Source organism: Schistocerca piceifrons, chromosome 11, assembly GCF_021461385.2.
Source record: "Schistocerca piceifrons isolate TAMUIC-IGC-003096 chromosome 11, iqSchPice1.1, whole genome shotgun sequence".
Taxonomy (NCBI): Eukaryota; Metazoa; Arthropoda; class Insecta; order Orthoptera; family Acrididae; genus Schistocerca; species Schistocerca piceifrons.
In genome coordinates, this window is record NC_060148.1 from 164875350 (window position 1) to 164886978 (window position 11629).

Here is an 11629-nt window from a genome sequence, read left to right on the forward strand (position 1 = left end):
CACCGGCGTTTTTGAGGTTCCCGATTCTCGCGCAATTTGTCTGCTACTGATGTGCGGATTAGCCGCGAAAGCCCCTAAAACACCTACTTGGGCATCATCATTTGTTGCAGGTCGTGGTTGACGTTTCACATGTGGCTGAACACTTCCTGTTTCCTTAAATAACGTAACTATCCGGCGAACGGTCCGGACACTTGGATGATGTCGTCCGGGATACCGAGCAGCATACATAGCACACGCCCCTTGGGCATTTTGATCACAATAGCCATACGTCAACACGGTATCGACCTTTTCCGCAATCGGTAAACGGTCCATTTTAAGACGGGTAATGTATCAGGAAGCAAATACCGTCCGCACTGGCGGAATGTTAAAGTGAAACCAAGTACTTTTACGTTTGTGACTATTACAGCGCCGTTCGAAATCCACACCGGAGAGTGCTTGATGTAACGAAACGCGTGAAATCTGTGGCGCTGCAATATGCGCAGAACACTTCTCTGACTTATGGCACATTGCGAGGCGATACGTCGCGACGGAACAGTAGGGTCGTTATGCGTCAATGCTGGAACGCCCTCATCATGTACCTCGCCAGTCGCAGGTTTCTGCCTTTACCTCTGTATGGCATTCCATGATCCCGGTTGAAGTAGTTTCTTGCAAATACACGCAAGAAACTGGCGCGTAGGACGCTCACGATCAGGAAACAGCTCTCCATACCGCTTTATTGCTCTAACAGCATTTCTTCTGCTTTCACCATACACTGGAAGCGTACCTAACTTTTCTTCGTTGGTGTACGTGTCTGCTCCAAGAAACTGTGACGCAAATTCGATGTCTCTTTACAACAGCAGCACATTTATACCCTTCTCTCCAGCTACCTCGTGCGTCACGTTGCGGCGTTATCGAGAAGCAGGAAAACAACGCCTTCTCTCTTAAGTCCCTCAGTGGTCAACAGGAAAGGTCGCATTGGACAACGCCGCTTCGAAGAACGAACACATCTGTGTCTCACAAATTATTCGCCTACATATTGTGATGGACACATATTTGAAACCGTCTTTTTAAGCCCAGCTAAAATTTAACATAGGGTTCCATTTTAAAAAACCAAACATGGCCTCATATCTCTGTAATAAAAAATAGCACAAACATGAAATGTGATGTATTCAAGTAGCCCCTGCCACTGCAATTCACTGTCCAAACGGGGCAGATACAATGGGTGTTACGACTTAGCTGCCTCACCTTGTACATACGCACATCAAGTGTGTGTGTGTGTGTGTGTGTGTGTGTGTGTGTATGTGTGTGTTTTCTCACCCAGTGCTGCTGGAGTAAACAGCAAAAATATTCTCAACCAGTGTTTCTGCTGGCGGATTCCTTTTTTTTTCCTAGTTGTTAGTCACAGCGTGTAAGTTGAAAGTATCTCTGCTTTGAAATACCAGAGTAAAATTGTATCTCAAGAATTGAACTCTGCCTCAACAACTGATTTGTACCTGAAACACTGAATTGTATCTCAAAGATTGACGTGTCTCTTCTAAGTCATATTGTATCTGTGTGAACTGAATAAATGCAAAAATTCTTTACCATATGCCTTTGTTACTTTTATTTTCAGAAAATCTATCCCAATTTGATGTATAAAATATGTCCGTGACCAAATGACGTTAGTTTTTCTGAAGATGAGTGCTATTAAGCAGGTGAAGTTTGGGATGGAAGATAACAAAACATATAGAGTTACATATAGGGTTACACCTATCGTGGAGCACGAATTGGCTACTGGGAGCAGGAGGCACATGACCCAGTCTGATTCCAAAGACATATAGCAAACATGTCTAAAATTATATCTCCTGTGCTCTAAGAAAACCACAGACATATTATATGGGCAAAATTGTATAATATCAAAGTGGAACAAGGTGAAATTAGAATAAAGAAGTACACACATATTATGAGGTAACACTTCATTTACTTGTCATCCAACTTAGAAGTCATTTTAACAGATTGTGTGTATGGCCAATGCCCGGTGAACGTCATCTGCCAGCGTGTGTAGTGCCAACAGTAAAATGCGGAGGCGGTGGTGTTATGGTGTGGTCGTGTTTTTCGTGAAGGGGGCTTGCACCCCCTGTTGTTTTGTGTGGCACTATCACATCACAGGCCTACATTGATGTTTTAATCACCTTCTTGCTTCCCACTGTTAAAGAGCATTTCGCGGATGGCGATTGTATGTTTCAAGACGATCGAGCACCTGTTCGTAATGTACGGCCTGTGGCGGAGTGGTTACACGACAATAACATCCCTCTAATGGACTGGCCTCTCCTCAGTGCAGCACTCCGTGAAGAATGGGCTGCCATTGCCCAAGAAACCTTCCAACACCTGACTGAACGGATGCCTGCGAGAGTGGAAGCTGTCATCAAGGCTAAGGGTGGGCCAACGCCATACTGAATTCCAGCATTACCGATGGAGGGCGCCACCTACGTGTGAGTCATTTTCAGCCAGGTGTCCGGATACTTTTGATCACATAGTGTATGAGGGAGATTACTTGGAAGGGGACAAAGCTGATGTTGGTGAATAAATAAAGATTCTTTAATAAGAACAAGAATTCCCGTTACTTTTTGACCACACCTGCTACTTACATCCAAGCGGCGGTGGTGGAGCGAGCAAGGTCCTCAGCCGGCGAACAGAGAAACTGTGTTGGAGTCTGTAACGGAACATATTAAAGGCTTTACTTTAATGAAGTAAGTGATACCCTCCAAATTCAACCAGTTTAACGAGTATTTATGATTATAGAAGAGTTATTGTGTATGTTAACAATGATTGCACAACATGTCTCCATAAACAGTCAACCCATTAAATTATACTGAATAACTGACCCACACAAAAGTTAATATCACTTGATCACTGATACAGCAAATGTCATCATGTAAAAACACTAAGTTTATCTTAAATAATTAATATGAAGTACGAAAAATAGTGGCCAACTTAGGTATTTTGAATCTCCTTAAATAAAAATCACTCAGTGAAACCTATTTGTTCACTAGGAGCGGTTTCACTCAGTATTCACGAAATCAATCCTGTTTTAGACGAAAACCAATGTAATTCTTAATAATTCATGTTAATTACTTATTTATGCAAATTAGAGAAGTCAATTGACAAACTTCTGAAAAATGGCCTTTTTGTAACAAAGAATTATTCTGTCAAGTCAACAAATCTGTCTGTCATTTTCATAACATGTTAAATTATGTCACCCGATGCAAATTAATAACTTATCTGCACAAATTACGATAACAGATGTACATGTGACTTATAAACGATATCTCTTTTTAGTAGTTCTTTGACAATGTTATAAATACAAGCAGCAAGAAGGGTCGAGGAGGCAGTCGTAATGTCACTTTGGTAGAGTGTGTTTGTGTGTTATTGTTTGAGGTGGATAAACAATGCAAAGATCATGTAATGGAAGTACTACTTTGTGTTGTGTCATGGTCTTTGGTGGACAGTGGAATTAAGATGGCCACCAGAGTAATAAATATTTGAAGGTTACATATTTGTTGGTTTTGCTCGTTCTTTATCATCAAAAGCACATAAAAAACACGGGACCTCATGTTTTTAACCCTAGACAACCAGATTTAGAGCCAGCATCAGCATCGAGACACAGCAGTGATCCAGCAAGCAGCAGCGATTACTACAACGCATTTTAATGGCGCCAACCAAACATCAAGTGCTAACAAGCTCCGTAAATGGGAGTGAAATAGTGCGATTACAGCAATTAGCAATATCAACGACTAGGCGACCATTACAAAAGTGGGGGCTCGTCCGGGATCTTTAAGTGCATCGATGATAATAGTGCAGCGATAAATTTCGTAAGTGCTTATCATTCCAAAAAAGTTTATTTGTGCAGTGTGGCAACAGTGAAAATATGTCAAAAATAAATAAATAAATAAAGTGTGTTTGTGCGACTACGCCGCTCGGAAGATTAACATCTGGATTATGTCGATGGAATTCATCAATCAAGACTTCAGCTTCGATAAAACCGAATAGAAGTGAAGAAAGCCAACAGGAACACCGATCACGACATAGCTACATATAGCAAGGTATTTTGTTGTTGTTGTCATTTAAAATAATTATTAGTTAACATGTCTCTACCTGAGAGTGATGAGATCGTAGGAAATGTAAAAATTGAACCAGGGGATGGTGAACAATTAAACTTAACAGAGTGGCTAGCAGGGTTTGCAACTCAAATAAGCTCACAACTTAAACAGTCAACTGAACAAGTAAGTTTGGATTTTAAACAATCAAGTGAACAAGTAAGTTTGAAACTCACAGATAGACTTGATAAGTTAAGTTTGGATTTTGATCTATTAAGTACTCATCTCAATGAGAAGTGTGAGGAAATTAAAACTACCCTCAGTAAGGACACTAGAGAACAGTTGATACACTTCAGAAAAGAACTTCAAGTTAAAGTTGAAAGTTTAAATGAAAACATACAAGCTAACACAGACAGCATTGCTGTCATCTACAACAGGGTAGATACTGAAGTTGAAAGATTAGATCAGAGAATAGACAAAACTTCAGAAAACCTTAAACAAGAATACAACCTGTATACCACTAATGTAGGTACAAAAGTAGAAAATATACACACTAAATGTACACAATTGGAGGACGCATTGATGTCCAAACAAACGATTTACAATCAAAATACAATGTATGGGCACATCCAAGTGAAATGCTTTCCTGGTGAAAATCTGCACCCTATTGACTTTATTCACCAATGTAAGGATATGTTTGTTGTAGGAATGTCAGATAACATAAAAATTAAGTTAGTAAAACGGTTCCTAGAAGGGGAGGCCCTATCCTGGGCAAATGAGAATAATGATTCTTGGAATACTTTTGAAGAGTTTGAAGCTAAATTTATTTGCAAATTTTGGTCACAATCCATACAAGCCAGATTAAAGTCAGAATTTCTAAATGGACCAGTGTATAGACGGAAAATAGGGGGAAAGCAAAAATTTTGCAGAGACCAATTGAAAAAACTTGCTCACTTGAATAACTCTTTTGATATTATGACACAATTTGATGTTTTAAAAAGAAGGTTACCAGAGAGACTGCAGTGGGAATTGGTCCATGGACCAGACGATTCAATGGAAGAGTTCCTGAAATTTGTAGATAGATTAGATAGGGCCTTGGAAAGAGAAAATAACCAAAGATTTGGCTCTGACAACAACCAGTATGGGGGGTGGAACAGGAATGTAAATAGAGATTATTATGGGAGGAGAGACTTTGAAAATTCTGGAAATAATGCTCCAAATAGGGGAGATAGGAGATATGAAAATGATTTCAGAAACAATGCACAGGAGGGAGGATGGAGGAGAGATAACAGGAATGATAGAAATAGTTATTGGGGAAGAGAACAAGAAAGAAGGGGGTTTGTTGAAACTAGTGAACAAAACGACAACTACAAACGGACAGACCGAGGGAACCAGCCGGGAAACGGTGGACAGTCCCACTAGATGTCCATAGTTTTGGGGCTAGACAATATTATGATAGGACAACATATAACCGAAACTGGAAAAGGAGAGGATACAATGTAAAGAGTAAATACCATGAAAATACTGATGTTGTTAGAATGAACAAATTAGAATTTAATAAAAGGTTTTGGGATACTATGAGTAAAAGTGATACAGTTAATAAAAACAGTGTTCAAGCACAGGTAGTTAGTGAAAGTGCAGAAGTTGAAGATATTGCAGAGTTCCATAGTTGGGCTGAAAAAGATACTGGTGTTAATAAAAAGTCAGACACACCACAAATAGAATCAATTTTGGGGGGTTTATTTGATAAGAAGGGGGATGCCGAAGTGTTTAATGGAGCCAAAGACTCGATTGCTGAGATTCAGATACATAGGGGGGAAACTGAAGATGGGGTTGTTGTGGAGGAGGAGGAAGAAGTAATAGAGGGACATTTAAATAATGATCCTAAATCAAGTGATGTTATTGATGAGAGTGTGGAGGAAGAAATAAAAGTATTTGTAGAATTGAAAAGTGGGGATGTAGTAAAGGTAAGTGATGTGACAAACATGGGTAATAATGAGGTTAATTTAAGTGAAATGCAGACTAGGGAATGTGTATCTGAGGACAAGCTATTGCCTATTGGGTACTATGAAACACTAATCTATGAGAATGGTAATAATAATAATATTAAAGAAAATATAAAGGGATGGAATGTAAATGTGTGTTTTCAAGAAAAAGGGGAAAAGTTTTTAGAAGTTTTGTGGAACAACTATGGAAACTGTATAAACAAAGATGCCTTTTGGAAAGAATTAGCAAAGGTAAGTGCAACCCTGTATCCTACATGGTGGACAAGAATCCGTAGTGGACTTTATAAAAAAGGGGGTGAATACAGTAGTTTGTTAAGTGACAACACAGTGTTAAAAGGAACAGATGAAAACAAAGGATTATGTTTAAATGTCAATGCTTTGCAAACAGAGAGGGATGTGTCTAAGTGTAGGAAAGAGACATTAGACTTAGGAACTAAAGAAATTGAAAATGATCTATTGTTTGAAAATACTGAAATAGACAAAGATGTTGAGCTAGGTTGTCCATATGTAAAAGTAAACATTGACATTTGTCCATTTGAAATAAAAGAAAGCCCACATCCTAATGCATATAGACTTATCTTTCCCAGATCAAGAAGGTTATTTGGATTAAGAAACATCACTGAATTGAAACCATATACACATGATTAAGCACATTTCCCTGTTTGAATACAGTTACTTACCCATTTTCCGTAAAGCATTTTATCAGCAAAGAATTTTACTGGGTGTGTCAAATAGCAACTACCACTCATCCTACAGACCCTGGAAAAGTTCCAGATCTCTGAGACAATGTTTTTATATTTTTATTGTCACTATTGAATATTAAATTTGGAGACATCTTCTTTACTTGCAAGGGGCAAGTTTAACCATGCACCCAAAGAGGTGACAAACATTTATTACTTTCTGTTTGTATTGTTGAATATGGGACATACTTGCACCAAATATAAAAGACAATGTAAAAATTGTTGTGCAAGACCCATCATTTTGTTACTATTGTTTTCTTAGGCATAAGATTTGTGTACAATTTTCTACAGCTAATCAGATGTTCACCGAGTTTGATGTTTGTGTTATGTTGTGACCAATTTAAGTGTCCAATTTTAGTATTAATATGTTCTTGTACTATCTTGACTGTGTCTCAATGGGAGACAAGTTTTTTAAATATTTTCTTTTTTTTTAAATGCATATTATATTCATACATGTGACTTCTCTAGTGTTTGTGTTTATATATCATGTCCATACTTCTAATTATGTTCTTTGTTTTCAGTTCCTTTATGTGGCTCAAAAAGAGCAGACAGTTGCAATATTTTCCTATGGACATCTGACCTGTCCATCTATGTAATATATTTATGTTCCTTCTATTATCTTGATTATTCTGTGACTCAATGAGAGCTGACTTTGAAATAATTTACATATATTTTTTTATATATCTTAAGGTCGCATGTGATATATTTGTGTCTGTTTTTGATCATTTTCCATGTGGCTCACTGGGAGCAAAGATTAAGTTTTTTTTACTTTCATATATTACTAAATATTTTTATTATGCTGTCATACTGAGAGCCATAACACAAAGTGCATTTGAAACAACATAACTAAAATATTTGCAGGAAAAAGTCATTTTGAACGGTGTAACGGTCATGGTATACATACACATTATGCATAGTAAAACAAAAAAAAACAAAAAAATTATTAAAGTAGTACTTTTCCAAATTTTAAGCATTTGACACATTTGTCCTAGTCGGCTAATATCATTAACATTCTTTAAATGATATTACCCGAGGGGGGTATTGTAACGGAACATATTAAAGGCTTTACTTTAATGAAGTAAGTGATACCCTCCAAATTCAACCAGTTTAACGAGTATTTATGATTATAGAAGAGTTATTGTGTATGTTAACAATGATTGCACAACATGTCTCCATAAACAGTCAACCCATTAAATTATACTGAATAACTGACCCACACAAAAGTTAATATCACTTGATCACTGATACAGCAAATGTCATCATGTAAAAACACTAAGTTTATCTTAAATAATTAATATGAAGTACGAAAAATAGTGGCCAACTTAGGTATTTTGAATCTCCTTAAATAAAAATCACTCAGTGAAACCTATTTGTTCACTAGGAGCGGTTTCACTCAGTATTCACGAAATCAATCCTGTTTTAGACGAAAACCAATGTAATTCTTAATAATTCATGTTAATTACTTATTTATGCAAATTAGAGAAGTCAATTGACAAACTTCTGAAAAATGGCCTTTTTGTAACAAAGAATTATTCTGTCAAGTCAACAAATCTGTCTGTCATTTTCATAACATGTTAAATTATGTCACCCGATGCAAATTAATAACTTATCTGCACAAATTACGATAACAGATGTACATGTGACTTATAAACGATATCTCTTTTTAGTAGTTCTTTGACAATGTTATAAATACAAGCAGCAAGAAGGGTCGAGGAGGCAGTCGTAATGTCACTTTGGTAGAGTGTGTTTGTGTGTTATTGTTTGAGGTGGATAAACAATGCAAAGATCATGTAATGGAAGTACTACTTTGTGTTGTGTCATGGTCTTTGGTGGACAGTGGAATTAAGATGGCCACCAGAGTAATAAATATTTGAAGGTTACATATTTGTTGGTTTTGCTCGTTCTTTATCATCAAAAGCACATAAAAAACACGGGACCTCATGTTTTTAACCCTAGACAACCAGATTTAGAGCCAGCATCAGCATCGAGACACAGCAGTGATCCAGCAAGCAGCAGCGATTACTACAACGCATTTTAATGGCGCCAACCAAACATCAAGTGCTAACAAGCTCCGTAAATGGGAGTGAAATAGTGCGATTACAGCAATTAGCAATATCAACGACTAGGCGACCATTACAAAAGTGGGGGCTCGTCCGGGATCTTTAAGTGCATCGATGATAATAGTGCAGCGATAAATTTCGTAAGTGCTTATCATTCCAAAAAAGTTTATTTGTGCAGTGTGGCAACAGTGAAAATATGTCAAAAATAAATAAATAAATAAAGTGTGTTTGTGCGACTACGCCGCTCGGAAGATTAACATCTGGATTATGTCGATGGAATTCATCAATCAAGACTTCAGCTTCGATAAAACCGAATAGAAGTGAAGAAAGCCAACAGGAACACCGATCACGACATAGCTACATATAGCAAGGTATTTTGTTGTTGTTGTCATTTAAAATAATTATTAGTTAACATGTCTCTACCTGAGAGTGATGAGATCGTAGGAAATGTAAAAATTGAACCAGGGGATGGTGAACAATTAAACTTAACAGAGTGGCTAGCAGGGTTTGCAACTCAAATAAGCTCACAACTTAAACAGTCAACTGAACAAGTAAGTTTGGATTTTAAACAATCAAGTGAACAAGTAAGTTTGAAACTCACAGATAGACTTGATAAGTTAAGTTTGGATTTTGATCTATTAAGTACTCATCTCAATGAGAAGTGTGAGGAAATTAAAACTACCCTCAGTAAGGACACTAGAGAACAGTTGATACACTTCAGAAAAGAACTTCAAGTTAAAGTTGAAAGTTTAAATGAAAACATACAAGCTAACACAGACAGCATTGCTGTCATCTACAACAGGGTAGATACTGAAGTTGAAAGATTAGATCAGAGAATAGACAAAACTTCAGAAAACCTTAAACAAGAATACAACCTGTATACCACTAATGTAGGTACAAAAGTAGAAAATATACACACTAAATGTACACAATTGGAGGACGCATTGATGTCCAAACAAACGATTTACAATCAAAATACAATGTATGGGCACATCCAAGTGAAATGCTTTCCTGGTGAAAATCTGCACCCTATTGACTTTATTCACCAATGTAAGGATATGTTTGTTGTAGGAATGTCAGATAACATAAAAATTAAGTTAGTAAAACGGTTCCTAGAAGGGGAGGCCCTATCCTGGGCAAATGAGAATAATGATTCTTGGAATACTTTTGAAGAGTTTGAAGCTAAATTTATTTGCAAATTTTGGTCACAATCCATACAAGCCAGATTAAAGTCAGAATTTCTAAATGGACCAGTGTATAGACGGAAAATAGGGGGAAAGCAAAAATTTTGCAGAGACCAATTGAAAAAACTTGCTCACTTGAATAACTCTTTTGATATTATGACACAATTTGATGTTTTAAAAAGAAGGTTACCAGAGAGACTGCAGTGGGAATTGGTCCATGGACCAGACGATTCAATGGAAGAGTTCCTGAAATTTGTAGATAGATTAGATAGGGCCTTGGAAAGAGAAAATAACCAAAGATTTGGCTCTGACAACAACCAGTATGGGGGGTGGAACAGGAATGTAAATAGAGATTATTATGGGAGGAGAGACTTTGAAAATTCTGGAAATAATGCTCCAAATAGGGGAGATAGGAGATATGAAAATGATTTCAGAAACAATGCACAGGAGGGAGGATGGAGGAGAGATAACAGGAATGATAGAAATAGTTATTGGGGAAGAGAACAAGAAAGAAGGGGGTTTGTTGAAACTAGTGAACAAAACGACAACTACAAACGGACAGACCGAGGGAACCAGCCGGGAAACGGTGGACAGTCCCACTAGATGTCCATAGTTTTGGGGCTAGACAATATTATGATAGGACAACATATAACCGAAACTGGAAAAGGAGAGGATACAATGTAAAGAGTAAATACCATGAAAATACTGATGTTGTTAGAATGAACAAATTAGAATTTAATAAAAGGTTTTGGGATACTATGAGTAAAAGTGATACAGTTAATAAAAACAGTGTTCAAGCACAGGTAGTTAGTGAAAGTGCAGAAGTTGAAGATATTGCAGAGTTCCATAGTTGGGCTGAAAAAGATACTGGTGTTAATAAAAAGTCAGACACACCACAAATAGAATCAATTTTGGGGGGTTTATTTGATAAGAAGGGGGATGCCGAAGTGTTTAATGGAGCCAAAGACTCGATTGCTGAGATTCAGATACATAGGGGGGAAACTGAAGATGGGGTTGTTGTGGAGGAGGAGGAAGAAGTAATAGAGGGACATTTAAATAATGATCCTAAATCAAGTGATGTTATTGATGAGAGTGTGGAGGAAGAAATAAAAGTATTTGTAGAATTGAAAAGTGGGGATGTAGTAAAGGTAAGTGATGTGACAAACATGGGTAATAATGAGGTTAATTTAAGTGAAATGCAGACTAGGGAATGTGTATCTGAGGACAAGCTATTGCCTATTGGGTACTATGAAACACTAATCTATGAGAATGGTAATAATAATAATATTAAAGAAAATATAAAGGGATGGAATGTAAATGTGTGTTTTCAAGAAAAAGGGGAAAAGTTTTTAGAAGTTTTGTGGAACAACTATGGAAACTGTATAAACAAAGATGCCTTTTGGAAAGAATTAGCAAAGGTAAGTGCAACCCTGTATCCTACATGGTGGACAAGAATCCGTAGTGGACTTTATAAAAAAGGGGGTGAATACAGTAGTTTGTTAAGTGACAACACAGTGTTAAAAGGAACAGATGAAAACAAAGGATTATGTTTAAATGTCAATGCTTTGCAAACAGAGAGGGATG